The sequence below is a fragment of the Peromyscus leucopus genome, chromosome 16_21 (genome assembly GCF_004664715.2).
Source record: "Peromyscus leucopus breed LL Stock chromosome 16_21, UCI_PerLeu_2.1, whole genome shotgun sequence".
Classification (NCBI taxonomy): Eukaryota; Metazoa; Chordata; class Mammalia; order Rodentia; family Cricetidae; genus Peromyscus; species Peromyscus leucopus.
The window spans coordinates 70,643,701-70,664,058 of NC_051084.1; positions in this window are offsets into that span (position 1 = coordinate 70,643,701).

Sequence of the window (20,358 nt, forward strand, 5' to 3'; positions counted from 1 at the left end):
ATGTATCTATAATCAAATGTTCCTACAGCATTGTGAGATGTTCATATAGAAGAATATTTGAAATTTGAAGGCCAGATAACAACAAAGAGATCTGTCTCAAACAAGGTAGAGGGTGATAGCAGACACCCAAGGTTGTTCTCTGAGCTGCACACACACTGTGGCACATATACTGCCCCCCAGTACATATGTATACACATACATATAGTTATAGAAAACGGTTGCCCACGTCTTAAGAGTTTTCATAATTAACAAATTACTGTGCAGAAATGTTGCACTGATCTACATGCCCAGTGATGCTCCCTCTGCCAGCAGCTCCCAGTCTTCTCAGGCCCTGCACACTCTTGGAAATCACTGAAGCCCTAGAGCTTTGCTCTTGTTGTGTTATGCATAGACTGACATGTATCATATCATAAATTAAATCTGAGAATATTATAAATATTTGCATAGCAATTGATTAATAATAACAATAAATATTTGTTAATAAAATAATCCCCAATAACTGTATTTCTTTTTCTTTTTTTGGGGGGGTTTCAAGACAGGGTTTCTCTGTGTAGCTTTGAGCCTTTCCTGGAACTCACTTGGTAGCCCAGGCTGGCCTCGAACTCATAGAGATCCTCCTGGCTCTGCCTCCCAAGTGCTTGGATTAAAGGTATGTGCCACCACTGCCCAGCCCCAATAACTGTATTTTCTAAACCTCAAATTATTGATAGAACAGGTATATTTACTTCTTTACAGCTGTCTTATGTCCAAGCCAACAAAAAGCAACTGGTTCCCATACTTCAGCAAGTCAGTTGCTTGTGGTTAAAATCCTAGAGCATCCTGATGCACACAGACATGGAGCTGGGGAAGATAATTACCTGAGAAGATTTTCATAGAATTGTCAATAAATCTCAGAACTACTCAGAACTCAACAAGTGTTGGTGGTGTGTGCATTGATTACAATATGAAATCTAAAATGAAGATTCTGTACTCTGTTATATTAAAATAGAGTTTTTGAATCCTTAAATATGTCTCATACTCATTCATGATTGGGTAAAAATCTTACATTGATCATTTGATATTAGCATTTTTCAGAGTTCTATAGGCATACTAATTTTTGACGTATTTCTTTGTGTCAATCACAGTCCCTTGAAAGGTTTAACTTTATTATCTATTGAGAATTCTGTCAGCTGTTTTCCTTGGAGCTATATCTTCTTTTCCTTATTTGCAAGAAAATGTCTGCAAATACCTGGACTCAGACACCAGAGTCTGTCTGTCAATCTTTCATATGAAGACTCTTGTTCTATAACAAAAGGACTAGTCCTGTTGGTGTCTTATCCATTAAATGTGCACTTAGCCCATGATTGTCACCCTGAAGCATGTAGCAGAAGAACTTTAAATGTTGTTCCTCCTCACTTATGACACTAAACAATTTCTTGGGTGCAGGTTGAGCAAAATTAGTAATTTTTATTTTTCCCCTAAGGACTTTCTTGGATGAAGCTGGCTTTTACCCTCTGCAAATAAACAGCAGTAGATGATGTATTTGCTACTAATACAGTTGGTTTACGCTGTCTTAGTTTGTGCTGAGGCACCATTACTTTTGCACTGGCAACATAAATTCCACCACAGTGAAAAGGTAAATAGCAAACATTTCTATGAAAATAGTATTTATCTTAGGGCTCTTGAAAGGGGGAGAAGTGGCTGTCCCTGGGCTATCGTCTTCATGATGTGCGTATTCATCCCATTCTTCCGGGAGTGAACAGGGCAGTGGAAGCTGAAAGAATTATTTTTTTCTCCTTCCTCTCCCCTAACAATAATTGCTATTTAATTCTACTTACTAATACTTAAAAACCACAATCAAACTTTTCAGCTGACAGCACAAAGACACAGGTTCTTGAATTCGAAGAGAAACAGATGAGTTGGTAAATATGCATTCACTTTTAAAGATACTTACTATTTATATGCTTAAAACACAAATTAGTTTGGTAGAGAACATCTCCTGCCTGTTTTATTTCCATATACCTCAAAATGACAATGGGATGCCCATCAATTAATTCATTTAGAGAGCCATACACCACGAGAAATAAATTATTTGTCCTCTGGAGCTTGTCACAAGGGGATTTTTAAGAAACCATTAAACAGAAAGGCAACTGCTCATCTCAGAGAAATGAAAGGCCAGTTCCTCCTCATCAGCAGTTAGTTTCTTAGTAACCATGGTATTTACCATGTATATTAGAATACATTTAGCCTCTTTGGCCCTTGCCTTTTACAAATGTTAGGTTGGATTAATAGTATGCTTTGTGAATATTTAATAAGATGATATATTTGAGATGCTTAATATTTCACTTGGTGCCTGGTAAGTCCTCAGCATATGGTTTTGCAGTGGTTAGAGTCAAAGTCAGGAGAATCAGCAGCATCAACAATAATAACTGTAGGTGATGTTTTAGAAATAGCGGAGTCCAGGGGGACACCCTTTAGGGACCCCGACCCTCTCATTCAATATGGGACAAGCTCTTTCTATCCCTTCAGACTTACCATTGGGGTATATCCTAAAAGACTGATATAAATTTGAGTCTCAGATACTAAAAAATGCCTGATAAGTTTTTCTCCACAATCTAGATGGGCCCCAATTCCAGTTTTCTACCTGGTCATTTCCTACTAACATTAATAAACTTACTTCTTTAGCCAAAACTATACCACAAGCTTCACCTTTGGCCCCTTCTGCCTTCTATATTTTTCTATTAAGGGTACAGTCTAATTTAATGTAATTATATGTTCTTTGAGTTTTTCATTAGATTTCATAATTGCTGATGTCACGTAATTATTTATGGGTTATTTTGTCTGAAGTGCTAGTCAACACTTAGCTTGTGTCTAGCACTTGAAATTTTTGTTGTGTATGTGTTTTTTTGTATGAGTTTACAATGTAGAAGGTATTCTTTTGCTTGAGTGTGTACTGTGTGTGAATGTATGCATGATGTGTGTGAGTGTGAATGACATGGTACATGTGTAAAGGTCAGATGACAACTTTGAGGAGTCAGTTCTTATTTTTCATCTTGTTTTGAGACAGAGTCTCTCTTGTTTATTATGCAGCTTTGCCTGATACTGAAGGATAGCTAGTTGAGCTTCTGGGTGATTTTCCCATCCCCACTTTCCATCTTTCCATAGAAATGCTGAGATTATAGATGTGCACTCCCACATCTGTTTTTTTTTTTTTTTTTTTTTTTTTTTTTTACAAGGTTCTAGGAATCTGAACTTGGCCACTGAGCTACCTTCCAGCTCTATAGTTGCTGGCGCTGTTACTGTTGTATTTTTATGTGTGTGTATGTGTATGCATGTATATGTACATGTACATGCTTATATGTGTGTACATGAGGTCAGAGGTCAACCATGGGTGTTGTTCTTCAGGGACTGTCACCTCCTTTTTTTTTGAAACAGGGTTTCTCATTTTTAGCTGTAACTCTAATATTTGGGTAAGCTGGCTGGCCAGTGAGGCTCGGGGATCCACCTGTCTCTGCCTTCCCAGTGCAGGGTTTACAAACGTGTTCCATAATACCTGGGTTTTTGAATTTAGATTCTGAGAATCAACTCAGATCTTCATACTTAGACAGCAAGCAGTTATTGACTGACTGGACCATCTCCCCCCACCCCTCCCAAATATAGAAGCTTTATATCACAGTGTAACTGTCTTTTCTTTTTTCCTCTGTTGATTTTCCTAAGAAAAACTATTTCTTGGGTTTGCCACCTCAAGCCAATTTTAGCTAAATAGTGCGTACAGTGTACAAGATTTAATTATCAAATCGACTGACTTGGTATGGAGAAAAGGTAAAAAAAAAAAAGACATTTTAAAATCTAAGTTGCACTGAAGTTTACAGAAAGAACAAAAGATTTCAAATTTGACCAAATTAACAGTGACCTTAATCTATTTTATTATTATAAACATAAATTCACATTCCCTTCAAACTAGTAAATGTGTTAGTATAGTACTTTGTCTTATGGCTAACTTAATACAAGCTTACCTTTGTGTTTCTGTACATCTTCTCTAGATATATGTTATGTCATATTGTGTACATGATAAGTCACTATAAATGTTTGATTCACATTGTTGTGTAAGTATCAAGTGTTCATGCATATTTGGGTTAAAATTGTTTTAATTCATAAGACTTAACTCTAAGAAATCCAATACCTTGCATTTTTATCTTAAAAAATGTCTCCAGAGCTATTAACACATCTGTCTGTGGTGTTGTGGTTAGATATTTAAATATTATCAATGCTTTCAGTGCTTCAAATGTGGATTCTTGTAGTTTCTTTAGAGTATCAAGTTATTTACTAACCCTTGGTACCATTCACAAGAACATCTTTAAAATAAAAAAAAAGCTTTATAGAAAAAATTAATTATGCTGTCTGCTAAATTTATCAGACTGATTATTTATAAAGTCAATATTCATTTAAAAATCACCCTTCATATAATGTTACACAACAGTAAAATGTTCAACTCTAGCTTCTTCAAGACTGGTATTAACTGACCTTCTGAGTGTTCAATAGCATGGCCAAATCCAATGAGGATAAGGGAGCTAAGGGAATTGTTCCTGCTCTAGGTCCGGGACCCAAAGAATGACTGACACTGTTAAAGGCATTCTACAATTTACTGAGCAGAGGGGCCAGGGAGATCCCAGAACCAGAAACTAAACAGTGTACATTCTTCAAGAGGAGGATCATCACCAAGGGAAGTCACACGGTCACCAAGACCTAACCACATCCTAGCAGGAGGTGAGGAAAAAAATGAAAGGATTCAAAGGACTCCATTTAAGTTTCTAAGAGCAAACACCAAGCAGCCTTGAATGCCCTTAACAACAACATACCCATGCATGCACAGGCTGAAATACCCTCTATGTATAACCAAGAAGGAAAGTTACAAATTTCTACCCGGCCTCTATCAGGATTCTCACACTGACTCAGTCCTACCAGGAAACCTAGTCTTCTAATGATCCACCAAGGCAGCCATTTAGATATCTATATTAGCCAGTTTCAAAGTGGGGGGGGCAGCTACTAGTTGCTAATTACTTAGATGTTTTTTTAACTCTAAGAAATTGCTAACTAGGTTCACCTGTCCAAGACAAAATTCCATTTTCCAGAAAGCATTCAAGATAAAATACAAGAGAACCAATTAAGATCCCATAATCCTTCAAATGTCAAAATCAGATATGCAAATCTTGTAAATTTGTGACCCTAAGCTCCTGCTCAGGCTTTCAGAATCTCCTTCATGTAAAACGAGCTGGCAATAGCTGTGTCCATTCTTTTCTGTGCTTCATCCTATAACTCCTTTCTTGACAACCATAAATATAATATTCTTCCATCAAGACTAATTTGTCCTCCTCTGAGTAAATAAAATACAACACTGGTTAGTGTTTTATCTCTAGTTGTTAAAAGTCTTCTTAAGGGTTGGGTCTGTCATACTCATCCTTAGGCTCAACCCATACTGCCTGTGCTTCATCCTATCTCAACATACACCTTATCTCATTCCAATATATCTCAGATAGAAAGGAATCCTCCCCACAAGGACATTACCAGGCAACTGGAACACCCTGGGCATATCTATATCATTGCTTGATCCTGCTCTGTGGGGGCTTCTAAAATACCCAACTTCTTTGCCTTCATGGCCCAACAGCCTCTTGTCTTCTTGATGCCTAATGGGTAAACATATTTTCTTTAAGGAGGTCTGCTGCTCTGTTGTTTTCTTTTCACTGTCAATTTTTCTAGTCAGAATTTACATAGGTGTGGCCATGGTTGGGCACTCTTAGCCATCTAATGTGAGTCTCCATTTTATTTTACATTTTCCATCCCTACTTCCTTTATGGCTAATCAGATTTATTTCCTGCAACATTAAACAGATTTAACTTCAAGTGATTACAAATATGTTCAGTGGAGATTCAGGCTACAATTCTACTCAAAAGCTTCACACTCAGACTCATCTCTCAGCTCTATTTCCCTCCTCTACATGTGCCTTAACCCTTTGATGATGGTAGCCATGGCCTCCATCTTTCTAGGCTCTTTTAAAATCATTCCACAATTCAGACTTTCTTTTGCCATCTGCTTAAGTCCAGAGAACATTTTTTTTTTTTTGTAGGAGCTGTATACCGTATACCAACCAAGTAGATGGGAACAAACCTTAAGAGCCATCTTTCCCCAATAGAATTTAATCAGAAGATCATACTCTTTGTTTATTTGTTTTTGTTTTTTGAGACAGGGTTTCTCTGTGTAGCCCTGGCTGCCCTGAAACTTACTCTGTAGACCAGGCTGGCCTTGAACTCAGAGATCAGCCTGCCTCTGCCTCCCAATGCTGGGATTAAAGAATTAAAGCCACCAGTGCCTGTCTTAGAAGTCCATATTTTTACTAATATATACCTTTCTGGCCCAAATCTAAAGAGCAGACTCTATTTAATTATCAGTAGCTTTAGGCCTAACCCTCACTATCAGTGTAGGTACAGAACAGGGGTCATATCAATTCCAAAAGACTATCCCTAGAACTCACAAATTAAAAATGCATTAGCCAAATAATATACAAAGAGTTAAATGTTCTCACAGCAGTGCTTCAGATCCACTGGGCCCTAAATTTCCAGGCAGATGCTTAAGTTTGAACCTGTACTATGCTAAATGAGGAATATTAATTTTACACCACCAAATCAGGACACACACACACCAAATCTCCAGAATATATCAAGTACACCAGCAACTCTTGAGAAGAGTAACAAAAGGAGGGATGACTGGTGGAATGTTACGATAAACATCTTATCATAGCTATTCTGATTGTTTATGTTACTCCCAGCTGTCCATTTACTTCTAGTATTTGGTCCCTACATGCTTAACCTGTGTATCTAGTTTGTTCCTTCTAGAGCCAAGACTTCCGTCTTCAGATGATGCTTTAACAAGGTTTTTTTTTTTTTTTTTTTCAGCTTTTCCCATCTGGAATTTCAAATCCATTTACTCCTGTGGGCCATCTTACATGGACTTTTTACTCAAACTGCCCCTAAGTACGACTGTCTTCCCATAGCACCCACCTTATTAGGGCCAGACAGAATAGTGTGCTGAAGAAGAGACTTTCAAACAAGATTCCAAGATTGGTTGTTGGTCCTGTTGGAGGGAGCAATGAAGAGACATGACTAGAAGGGCATGCTTGAGAAACAAGAAAGAGAATGAAGACTGGATTCTTATCAGAAAGTTTTCATAACTCAAGTCTTTTCCAGAAAGTACCTTTCAAACCACCCAGGAAAACAGTAGCTCTTTCAGTTGTGGAAGGACACATCTGAGTTTATTCAATCAAGATTAACTGTGACAATACTGTAGAGTCTCCATCCTCCTGACTCAGCAGCCTTTAAGAAGTTAACAAAATCAATGGATCAGTGAAGATGCCCTCATTTTCATTATGGAAATTATATGATAGGATTGCATGGTGGGTCATCATAAGCGAAAGCCTTTACTTCCTGTATTAGTTGGTGTTCTGTTGCTATGATAAAACACCACAGCCAAGGCAACTTATGGATGAAAGGGATTCAAGCCCATCACCATTACAGTGGGGAAGCATGGTAGCGGGCAGGAATGATGGCAGGAACAGCTGTGAGCTCACATCTTGAACCACAAGCCAAAAGCAAAGAGAACTTACTATGAATGGTGTGTGGCTTTGAAACATCAAAGCCCACCCCTGGCGGCATGCTTTCTCCAGCAAGATCACACCTCCTAAACTGTCCAAATAGCTCTCCAGTCAAGTGTTCAAACATCTAAGTCTTTATGGGACATTCTCATTCAAATCATCACAGTTCCCAAATAAAAATTCCTGTAACCACTCATCTGGGGCAGATGGTTCTTCTGTCTTTGTCCTTACCCCCTGCTTCTGTGCAGTATATTCAATAACGTTTTCTTTTCTAAACTGCCAATAGCACGTGAATGGGTTCACCACCCACTAACCCCTCACCATTCTATGAACACAGCTGCTGGGAAAATCTATAAGAAATTTACTTCATACCTATGTGAAAGCTGAATTTAGTTCTTGTTCCACCAGTTAGAAAGATTATGATGGTGTGTAATATGGAAACACTTGAGCACAGTGCCAGGCACATAGTAAGCACTCAAAAGTATCAGCTTCCAGAAATGTTTGCTCTTCTGGGTCTCTATTTCCAGTCTCCTAGACTAAACATCTTCACTGTTTCCCTCTGTTCTCTTCCCAGACACATCATGGAATTAGAAGAACTTGAAAAACCCAGATCTATACCTACACAGGATTTTCTATAACCCTTTTTCTGCTTTGAGCTCCTAAAACTATTTCATAGAAAAATGACCTTATTTTTAAATAGAAGGGGCAATTGAAAATCACTGAACGGACTTACCCCCTAATGATTTTTTTCTCAGACATAATTATAATAATTAGCATTATAAAGTGCTAATTATCTTTGGACACAGAGGACCTGCCCACCAGAGAGAGAGGTCCGCATTAAGTAAAACGGATTTCAGTTTTTTTTCAGTTATGAGATTTCTCTTTCTTTATAATGATACAAAGATATTTAGTCCACCAAGTCTCATTGAAAAGTTTGTCCAGTGAAGGAAACTCTCCACTGGTCATCCACAGTCAGACTCCATATTGAGCTATGGAAGAAAAAAATTTCATTACTTTGTGTGTCATCATTTTTTTTGTGAGATATTTAGTCTTGACCAAAACTTATAACTTGGCTAGAATTCAAAACTGCAAAGATATTGACATTCTTATTTAGATGGAAAATTGTTCCTGTAAACAAATAGATCTTCACCCTTCTCTGAGTTTTAGAAACTGCTGGTAATTGTCAAATGACTTTGGTATTTAGGAAGAACACTCACTGTGGCCCATCATGTTCCAAGTTGAGCATGACTTAAGGAACCTTCACTCTAACTGTTGAATATGAACAGAAGAGTATGAAGCATGAATAAGAGAGCCATAAAGAAAACCTGGAGCTCCTGGTTCCCTAAAAATCACGATCATATCATATTAGGTTCTAGATTAGACAGCACCCTTACTAAGTAAAGTCAGGGTCATATATTAGTAAGAACAAATAATTCAGGATAAGGGAGTTTGTACTGGTGCCAGGCTGCAAACATTGAGACTAGGGTTCTCCATTTATATCATTGTCGAACAACAGAATAATTGTTAATGTCTAATATGCTTTGTGATTTACCCAAGAGCACTAAACATTGAGACAGGGTTTAGAAAGACTGTAAGAATCTTAGATACATAGTACAAATTGCCACTGACCCCCCACTCAGTATTATCACTTGTCTCCAGAGCAGAGATACCAAGTTAGTTATCTATCTGGGATAGAGCCTCACCTCAGAGAACTCCATGCAGCCAGAGATGTTCTCATCTGTGTTAGGTCAAACTCCAACTTCTGTAGACAAGAACTCACTGAATATGTCTATAACAAGGCTGACATACTTTTTAAAAATGTAAAACATCAACATGGTCATTTCAAGTTACCTCTAAGCCTGTGTTCTGCCTTGTAATATCCTGGAGGACTTGTTAAAATACAGATCCCTGGTCCCTACACCAACGGCTCTGGTTCAGGAAGTCTGAACAGTGCTTGAGAATCTGATATGTTCCCAAGTGCTGCTAATGCTGCTGGTCTGGGAAGCAGACTCAGTGATCCACAACTCCAAGCTCAGATCTACCTTCAATGCTTTGTGTAACCACCTAAGCATTCACCTCAAAAGGCATGTCTTCCAAATATGATACTGTGCTAGACACATTTTTGGCAACTTGAAACAAGCCAGGGTCCTCTAGGAAGAGGTAACAGTAATCGAGAAAATACCTTCCTCAGACTGGCCCATAGGCATGTCTGTACATCCATTTCTTGCTTAGAGGTTGATGAGGAAGGTCCCAGGCCACAGTGAATGGTACAACTGGGGCAGGTGGTCTTGGGTTCTGTAACAAAGCAGTCTGAGAATGGATGGAAAGTAAGTCAGTGAGCACCATTCCTCCAAGACATCGGCCTTAATCCCTGTCTCTGTTTCTGCCATGACTTCCTTCAGTGATGGACGATGACCTGGGAGTTGTAACAAGCCCTCTCCCCCACAAGTTAGTTTTGGTCAGTGTTCAATCACAGCAATAATAAGAAAACACAGACAAACACTGCTACCTTTGTCCCTTACAAACTGCTTTAAAATTTAGTTGTTGCATTGAAATTGCTTTAACTAAAATATAATTGTATAATTTCCCCCTTTTAATCCTTCCCATGCCCCTCTCACTCTCTCTCATATTTTAACTTTCCTTTTATTTATTTTTTGTGTCTTTTACTTCATGCATCCTTATCCCATCCATCTCCTGCCTCCTTGCATATGCCTTTTGCCTCCATAGCCCCCTCCAAAACATAAAATAAAATAAAACAAAATAAAATTTAAGAGAAAAAAAAGGAAAACAGGAAGAAAGGAAAAATCTCATGGAAGCTGCAGTGTGACACAGTGAGCCATGCAGTAAACCTCTTTATCCACACATCTTTACATACAGGCTTTCACCGCAACGAATCATCAGTCTGGTTCAAGGTCTCTGCTATACCATCAACGCTGGACCCTTCCTGGGACTCTTCTTGGACATCCCATTGCTGCCCTACCCCACCCCATTCCCCAGCTGATCACAGATGGAGGAGATGTTGGAGTGAGGTAACACATAACTCTGGTTATGGGCCTGGCACATTGGTCAGCCCTCCAGCTCTCCCCTATCTTCACCACCAGAGTGAGCACTCCAGCACTGCCCTGGCTAATTCACCCCTTGAAGGGATGAGCAAGGGGTGGGCCCAGTTCTCCTGCTTTCATGTCTGCAGGGTCATTTCTCCCACACCTGCACCTTTAGAACCAGCTCTCTTGTTCTACTCAGTTGAGGTATAGGGACTGCTTTCCTGAGTGTTGCAGCTGGTAAAGGGGTCAGATCCCTCTTCTGCTGGAAGTATTAGGGGCAAAGGAGGAGGGCATCTTTCCTTCCCACTCACTACCACACAGCAGATGAAAGAGGTGGTACCAGCTATGCCCTTCTCATGCCCTCAGGGCTGGCTCACCCAGTCTACAGGGTCAACTCTGCTATGCTGCCCAGGCAAGGCAGAGGGCTCAGTTCTTGCAAGGGCTGCAGCTGGTGACAGGATGGGTCAGGCCCCCAGGTGCTGCCGGTATTGAAGGGAAAGGGGAGGAAGGCATCCTTTCCCTTGCCCACACAATCATATATGGCAGATGAGAGGGGCATGATGTCCTCTCCCATTCTCACGCCCTCATGGCCAGCTCACCCATGCCCCTGCAAACAAGATCAGCTCTATTGTGCTGTCCAGGTGATGTGTAGGGCCCACTCTCCTGAGTGCTTCAGCTGGTGGGGTTGGGGCTAACTCTGTACAGCCCTATTCTCTCTGCCTTCATCAGGGTAATGGACCTGTCATAGTCCTTGGCAGGAGCCCAGACCCAGACATCTGGCCTTGGGTGGCAGTAGAGCGTCTACATCAGTCCATTCCTCACTGCCCTTGCCTCTTCAAATCTGTCTCTCTCTCTTGAACATAACTCACTCTGTCTCTGTCTTTCTCCCATATCACCATCCTGTATCGTGTGGTGTGCCTGATTGGTGTGTGTGTGTGTGTGTGTGTGTGTGTGTGTGTGTGTGTGTGTAAATACAACCTGCTGAGTCTGTTTAGTGATGGTAATCTGTATATGATTTCAGGGATAACCACTTGTTATTGATAGCCAGTTAGAAGGCTTATCTCCTCAAAAACCTAATTCTCTCTCTCCCAGCAGTCATCAGTTGCCTATAGTAAGGGTGGGGCCATGTGAAATTTCTCATAAACAAGACCTGAATAAGGTTGTCCATTGGTATTGTCATTATTTATGTCTTATTTAGGCAGTCATATTGTTGAAGCATCATGGCTAAAGCTTCTATCATTTCTAGAAGATACACTCTAAAGCTGACTTCCTGATCCAGAAAATCTTTCCATCCTGTCTTAGGGTTTCTATCTCTGTGAAGAGGCACTATGACCACAGTAACTCTTAGAAAGGAAAACATTTAATTGGGGTGGTTTATAGTTTCAGAAGTTTAGTCCATTATCATCATGGCAAAACATAGCAGCATGAAGGTAGGCTGGAGAAGGAGATAAGAGTTCTACATCTTGATCTGCAGACAACAGGAAGTCAACTGTGTCACGGGTATAGCTTGAGCATAGGAGACCTCAAAGCCCACCCCCGACAGTGACACACTTCCTCCAACAAGGCCATACCTACTCAACAAAGCCACATCTCTTAATAGTGCCACTCCATTTAGGGGGCATTTCTTTCAAACTATTACATGTCCCCTCTTCCTTGATGTTCCTTGAGGCTTAGATTCAAGAGTTGTGTTGTAGTCATATCTGTTGTGGCTGTGCACCCCACTAACCATTAATCTCTGCATTTTGATCAGTTGTTTTCTGTAATGGCCTCCATCTGTTGTAAAGAGAAGGTTCTTTGATGAGGAGTGAGAGCGTGACTTAATTGTGGGTGTAAAGATAAGTTTTAGAATGCAGTCGGAACTTACATTGCTTTAAGGAAGTGGCAGCAGTAGCTTCTCCTCTAAGATCCATGACCTCGATAGTCCCAGGTAGCTGGCTAGGTTTCTAGTACTAAGAATGATTTTGATCTTGTTGTTGGTCTTAAGTCCAATTAAACAGCTGTTGTTTACAACCAAGATAAAACTGCCACTATTGCATTGTTAGGGTTATATTGCCCTGATACTTGTTGCTATAGTTCACAGGCATCATGGCTCTGTAGGACTATTGATTGCTTCTCTCCCTTGTTGGCTTGCATAATACTTTCTGGTACTAGGAAAGCTACACCTCATGAAGTAGGCTTTCAGGTCAATTCCAACTAGAATCTTCTGAGTCCTGTGTCTGATGTGTGTGGTGTCTTCAGCAATAGAGACTTACTTTTGACATCTGGGAAGCAACCAATGGCAACAACAATAGCCTATATTGTTATGGGAGTCTTTTGGTCTCCCCTGACCAACAACTGGGAAAAAGATTTCTCATGCCTAGTACTGGGGTTGTTGTTAGATAGTCTATGACTTTGGTGGGAAGTATTGGCAGTTCAAGTGGTATAATTTCATTTATGTATGTATGTGTGTATGTGTGTATACATATACTTATACATATATATGTATTTTAGGAAAATATAAAATAAGGATTCCTTAAGGCTTTTTCAAACATCCTTAGTGTTATTTGTTCCTGTTGATTTTTTGTTTGTTTGTTTTTGTTTTTAGGGATGAAAGCCTTAGAGATCAGGGAAATAATGAGAGCCACCAACCTTACCTCTCCAGCTCTGCGTCTACCAAAAGGGGCTACTTCCTGTCTTATCCATGCCTTTATTGCCTTGCTGTTCTGCCCTCTCATTGGCTCTTAGCCAGCTACTTCACTTCCTTATCACTGTCAGTCTGTAGAGACCTCCAGGTCAAAATGGTTGGTACTGGATTTAAAGGTGTGTGTCACCACGCTTGGCTGTTCCCTAGTGTGTCCTTGAATACACAGAGACCCTGCCTGCCATGTGATCAGATTAAGAGTGTGTGCTACCACTGCCTGAATTTTATGTTCATGGCTTGCTATTTCCTCTGATCTCCAGGCAAACTTTATTTATTAACATACAAATAAAATATCACCACATTTCAGCACAAATTAAATATCACCATATTTTCCCATTTTTTGCCTAATAAAAATTAAAAAGTTATAGCTAATATAAGAAAAACTATATACAATAAGTATAATAACTATATACAATATATACAAGCAATAAACACATCAACAATGTCTAGTCCATTTGCATTTGACAAATTCAGAGAAAATACTCCATTATCTATTCTATTTTGGTGAGTCCAAAATGTACCTAATTAACTTTCTATCCTAACTTGTATTACCAACAGAAAACTATCTTATGATGTCTTTCAAACTTATACACTTAGTAACTTTTAGTGAGTTTCTTTACTGAATTTCTTTTAAAAAAATTTTTTTATTAAGAGATTTTTTTTATTTGTTTTGCATATCAGCCATGAATTCCCCTGTCCTCCCTCTTCCCACCCCCCAGCCTTCCCCCCCCAATCCACCCTCCATTCCTATCCCCTCCAACGCAAGGTCTCCCATGGGGGGTCAGTAGAGCCTGGTACACTCAGTTGAGGCAGGTCCAAGCCCCTCCTCCCTGCACCAAGGCTGAGCAAAGTGTCTCAGCATAGGCACTAGGTTCCAAAAAGCTGGCTCATGCACTAAGCACAGGTCCCTGTCTCACTGCCTGGGGGCCCCCTAAACAGTTCAAGCTAAACAACTGTCTCACTTATCCAGAGTGCCTAGTCCAGTACCATGGGGGCTCCTCAGCTATTGGTTCACAGTTCATGTGCCTGTTGAATTTTTTAAAGATTTTTTTTTTAATTTTAAAGTAAACCTATGTGCATGTGTTGTGCTTGTGACCCTCCATGCACATGAGTGCAGGTATCCATAGAGGCCCCTGGATCTGCAGTTCCTGGTGGTTGTGAACTACCTGATGTGGGTGTCAGGAACCAAACTCAGGCTCTTTGTGAGAAGAACATGAGCATCTAACAGCTGATGCATCACTCCAGTCCCTAGCTGATGCATTTTAAATATTTTTATTTAGCAAAGATTCTCCTTAGAGCACAAAGATGACTTTTCTACTTGGGAAAAATGTACCTTTCTTTAGCATAGCATAATATGAAAGACTAATTCACAGTACAAAATATTACTATATTTTTGTGTCCTGTAATCAAATGGTTAGAACCAAAAATGCATTTGCTAAGGTACCCATGTCTCTTCATTGATAAGTACTGAATATTGTAGTGATTGGGAATATGCTCTTCTGATGTTAGTTTTAGTTCCCCATTTAGAATTTATGGTCACTTGAAAATGCTTAAACTTGTAAGCAAAATAACTGACTTTTCAATTCAGAGACCTGTATTTCTGGGAGACAGAGAAGTATTTTGACTGTGTCTTTAGACAACTTTTAGATTTTCTCATTTTTAAATAGCAATATAGTAGTAATGGCTGCCCTTTATATTCTACAGAAGTCAGAGACAAACACAGCAACACCTGTCTGTCTTTAGCGACAGCACAGTTTATTACATATTGTTTCTAAATTTTTGCATATGCTGCTTTCATTTTTTCTGGAATTTTATTTTATATAAAGCAAAATAACACAAGAAACCATTTGGTCATAATATTTTTCAAGCATGAAGTTTCCACTGACCCTGTGCCTTGACTGCATCTGTTTCTTTCCCATGTGAACTTCCTGTTAAACTGAGTTACTATGCTATCTTCACTCAATGCCGGGAAAGTGTTCTTGAACACATATAGTGTATTCCTCTTGACTCTTGTGATTAGGAGACTGTGGTAATGAACCCAATTTCCCCGTGGAGAAATGCTGTAAGAAGCATTTATCACCTCACCCAAGCTTTAATCTGTGTCTCCTTTTAAGAAGAGATGGCAATGGTTGCCGATTGACTCTTTCTGCAAGTCTTGGGGAGGAGATCACTGTGCCCATGTCCACCAAGTGAGAGGGCTGAGGAAGGGTCACTAGTAAGTCACACTTGGACTCTGTAGACATATGACTTCCTCCTGAAGGGCCAATTCAGTAAAGCACAGGATAAGTTGTGATGGCAAGGTCTGAACCACTGGGGCAAAGTTGGTTTTCACTACTCTGAAGGTTTGTTTTCATCACTGAAGAAAGAAGCCTCAGTGGGGTTGAATATTCCTTTGTGAGTCTCAGCTCACACTCTTTCCTGAGTCTTAGCTCACACAGCTCAAGTAATTGTTCTGGAAAAGCTCTACTCTTTATTTTGAAGCAACTCATTTTTATTCTGAATAACTGCTTTTTCATCAAAATGATAACCAATATGATACAAGAAATAATATTTTGACATTACTAATTTAGGCAATACTATACTCACTGATTTCTGTGCAAAAGTTTCTAATCACAGAACAGCACATGATCTATTTGAATTACACCAATGTGTGGATGAATAATTTACTGTGGATGTGCATGTAGTTGGAAGTTTTTCTGTGCCCCACCTGGCCTGCGGTCAGGACAAATCTCTCACTCACAGTCCTGCAGCCTTTTACAAAATAATCACACAGAGGCCTAATATTAATTATAACTGATTGGCCATTTGCTCAGGCTTATTACTGACTAGCTCTTACACTTAAATTAACCCATAATTCTTATCTATGTTTAGCCAGGTGGCTTGGTACCTTCTCTCAGTTCTGCCTTCACATCTTGCTTCCTCTGTGTCTGGCTGGCAATTCCTGACTCAGCCTTCCTCTTCCCAGTATTCCTTTAGTCTGCTCACCCCACCTATACTTCCTGCCTGGCTACTGGCCAATCAGCGTTTTATTAAACCAGTGTACAAAAGCATTATCCCACAGCATGTTCATACCAAATGGGCAGGGTAAACATGAGATTTCTATGTATCTTCTTGGTGTGTGTGTGTGTGTGTGTATGTGTGTGTGTGTGTGTGTGTGTGTGTGTGTGTGTGTGTGTGATATTTCCATGAGCTTTAAAATACTCTTTTACTTTAATAGTTTTTGTTTTATAGTTTTATATTTAAATCTAGTCTAAATTATTAAGAATAAGTTGTTAATAAAATTATATGGAAAGAAAAACATGCTTTCCAAGAATGACAATTGCAGCCCTTCTCCACTGATCATCACACTTTCTTTTCTCTTATATTAAGTGCTATGAGATTTCAGTTCATTACATTTTAAATATAGCCTGCATTTATTAACCTTCAAATCATTTCTGCTACTCATATAAGCTTGCTTCCTTTGTTGACTTGATATTTTAATTGGTATATTTTATATATTGATTTTATATATATTCAATTCATTTGATATCTTGTAGGAATAATGGGCTGCAGTAAAATGTGGCATTAATTGTCAATTTAAAGGAAACTTTTTGAACTAGTTTTCTCTCAGGGGTTGTGTTTTCAGGAGCATGTTAAAGTGATTCAGTAAGATATATTATATACATTTAAAAATTCTCAACAAAGATAGCATTGATTTACCCAGACAGAAAGTTGAAATTTGAACCAGTGATTCTGGGAAAGAACCTTTTGATCTTTACTGCCCATTAATGTTTGTGTTGGAGTCTTCCTCTCCTGATTTTAAGTATAACTCTTGACACTGAAGTCTCTGTTCTTTAAAAGATGAACTGGCTAGATTGGCTGCTGGCTGATGCAGACTTCTTTAAATGCATTTTCTGCACATCTTCAGACAGTCATTTTTCCTTCTGTTCATCTTTTTTATTTAAGTTTCCAAGCACTACTATTTCCCTTTTGAATGTAACATCAAGAAATGCAGCATTATTGGAGGAGAGACTCTTCCTAGCATAATTGAGCATTAGTGTCTTTTTATATTGCAGACTGAAAACATTAAATCTAGAGGGAATAGAAATATGCTCAATCAGATATTGATAGTATAATTTCCTTTAAAAACACTTACCTGGGAGAAGAATCTTGATTATTTTTAGGGCAGCAATTTCCAAACTTTTTTTGTTTTTTTAGAAAGAGTCAAAAGACATCGTAAATTCAAATCCCTTTTTCTGAGATTCTGACTTCTGTGGGTTCCACCCCTTTCCCTTCACAATCTGATATTTTCGAGAGGGTTATGGTGAGCTAGGCAGGGGGTAGTGCTCTAGGGATGTGAACCACAACTGGCTTCCATTCTCTTAATAAGATCTTTCTATAATTTTTTAGAAATAATAATGCATAGCATCGCTGTTAAATAATAATGCATAGCATGGCTGTCTCTTGTGAGTCACATCCCTACAACTTCACTACAGCCTTGTTCTATGTTGCTTAGACGTTGTTTTCAGGGAATGAATTCTAGGACAGGAGGAGATGCCACTAGTTATCAAGACCCAAGTCCTCCCAACAAGTCCTTAGATTCATAGGCAGGACCCTTTATTTTCTCTGAAAGTCCCATTCTCCATGTGAAACTATGAGTACTAAGTCTCCCCATTGCTATCCTCAGTTGATGGCAGTTCATATGTTCCTCCCAGATCCTCCTCCCTCTTCCTCCTACACACCAAATCCATGCCTTTCATGTATTTGGCATGATCCGGCCTGAATGCAGTATGGCTGGTCCTGATCTCAACCCTATTGTGGAGAAGAACCCTATCCTGAAGACAGTCTGCTCAGAAGCTGCCTCTGGTAGTCCACAGTACAAGAGGTGCAATGCAATTTGGAGACTTCTTGGAAGTGTATGAAGAAAAATACAAATCAAGTTATATTTCTCCATAGGGATAATATAATTCTGGTTCTCATGAGAAGAAGTATACCCTCAAGGTCAGGGCTTGGCCCCAGACTTTGTGCTTCATTTCATTTTGAAGATCTACAACATGTCTGTGCTGAAGGTGTGGAAGGGTGGATGTTACCATGCACTCTTCTCTCACTAATCCTAATCTTCCCTTTTCTGCTGTCATTTACTCTAGACACTCAATTCCAGATCTAAGTTATTGGTATGATATCCCAAACATTTTAATTTAAATTTGTTACAGATTTAATAATCTGATATCTCTCAAGTACTTTAAGCATGTAGAAAAGACCACATCCAGCTATATGAGGAACAGACATGTCACCATGAACATCACCTGGGCACAGTGTCAGCATTTAATTGCCTGTCACTAATGGCAGAGTCCATTAACCATTTGGATACAGCCAGAAGTCTTGGCTTTTTAAAGATGTCTTAAAATGATAGTTTAATGGGATATACCTCTATGCTGCTACATCAAAAACTCAGTAAGATTGAGCAGATTTATAAGAAACCACCAGAATACTTTATTGTGGATCCAAGGCAAATAATCATTAAGGAATTCACTTTCACAAAATGAGATGCTTTTTGATTCTTTGATTGTTAAAAAACAATTTTTTACCCAATTGTTGGTAGATTTGTTGTTGTTTTTTTTAAACAAGTTTTGCTTGTCCATAATGTCTTTTACAACCTGGCCAGCTTTGGAGCTGGTTTAATTTTGGGTTGCACTTGAGGTACAGAGTAGGATTATGGATAAAATAATTCCTTGGAATGGGTGTCACAAGATTCTGATCTTATAGCCTTGAATGTTAGATAAAGAATCTTTTCTAAGCTTTCAAGTATGTGAAATGGAGAGAATATTCACCTCCTCTATTTGTTTTGTAAGGTGTTGTGGAATCAGCATCAAACATTCATCAAAGTGTGTCAGTTATGGAAATTCCATAGTGACTGCTACCTAGCACAGTGAGGATGTCCAGGGAAACAACAGTGCAAGGTTAAAGTCATAGAGAAAAAAATAAGCTAAGAAATGGACCATGGCATGGTACTAACATAGCATTAAACTTTGGCAGTTTTCAACTTTTGAATAGGATATGTTTGATTATATGCACTCAAGTCTGGATAATGTCCAGATGGCCTTTCCAAATTCATGGCAGGGTATTCCTTTGGCAGTAGTGTGGCAAGGCTTTGGGGTTCTACCTTAAAAAGTCTACAAAATTGTTATCAGGGATCTAATGACTGTATGAGTTGGTTTTTTGCCCTCTTGGAAAGAAGAGTTCATTTCTCAACCCTGAAACAATTAATTAAGATGAAATTGGTGACAACACAGTCTGGAGGGCCAGGCAATATTTTAAACAAGCAGCTTTCAAATTGATTATTCTTATAAATTCTCCTTACTCTCTAGCAATCCTGTTCTTATAGACGTGAAGGTGTCTCATAGACATAAAAATAAGCTAGCACAATAAGATTTGGGAAGTTAAAGAGTTGGGATTATCTGAATCTCAGGTGAAAGTGGCTGATTTTAAAGGTTCTAACAAACCATGGCTGTGTTCAGGCTCAGGAATGGTAGCTGGTTTGCCTTTTCTCTAAGTAGACACTCAAATATGTGCTAAATAGAGTACAGCTCTCCATAGAGCTGCGATTGTGCTGTGTGCATCAGCTCATTAGGACACCAACTCCCTATTGTCCCTTCCTAGCTCTTCTTATTTTTATCCAAACATTTTGCTTAATTTCAGAAGTACCCATATCCTTCCACATAGCATTTCTATTCAGTTATCCCCAGAATTATTTATGTAGCCTAAACTCTACATCCACCTTATTCAACCTCGTCTCCGTAAAGATTGCTTTAACTATTTAGAATGCAGCCTCCCAAGATAGAATCACCTCCATCTATCCTCAAATGCCCCACAAATATCTATGTCCACCGTAGTTCAAGCCTTGACATATTGCTTTCATCAGATCAGCCATGTGTCCACCCTCAGTCCACTGAAGAGCTGAGTATTTTCTACACTGAAAGCCTAATTGGAATGCTAACCAGCCAAGCAGCAATATAATTCATATTTTTAGC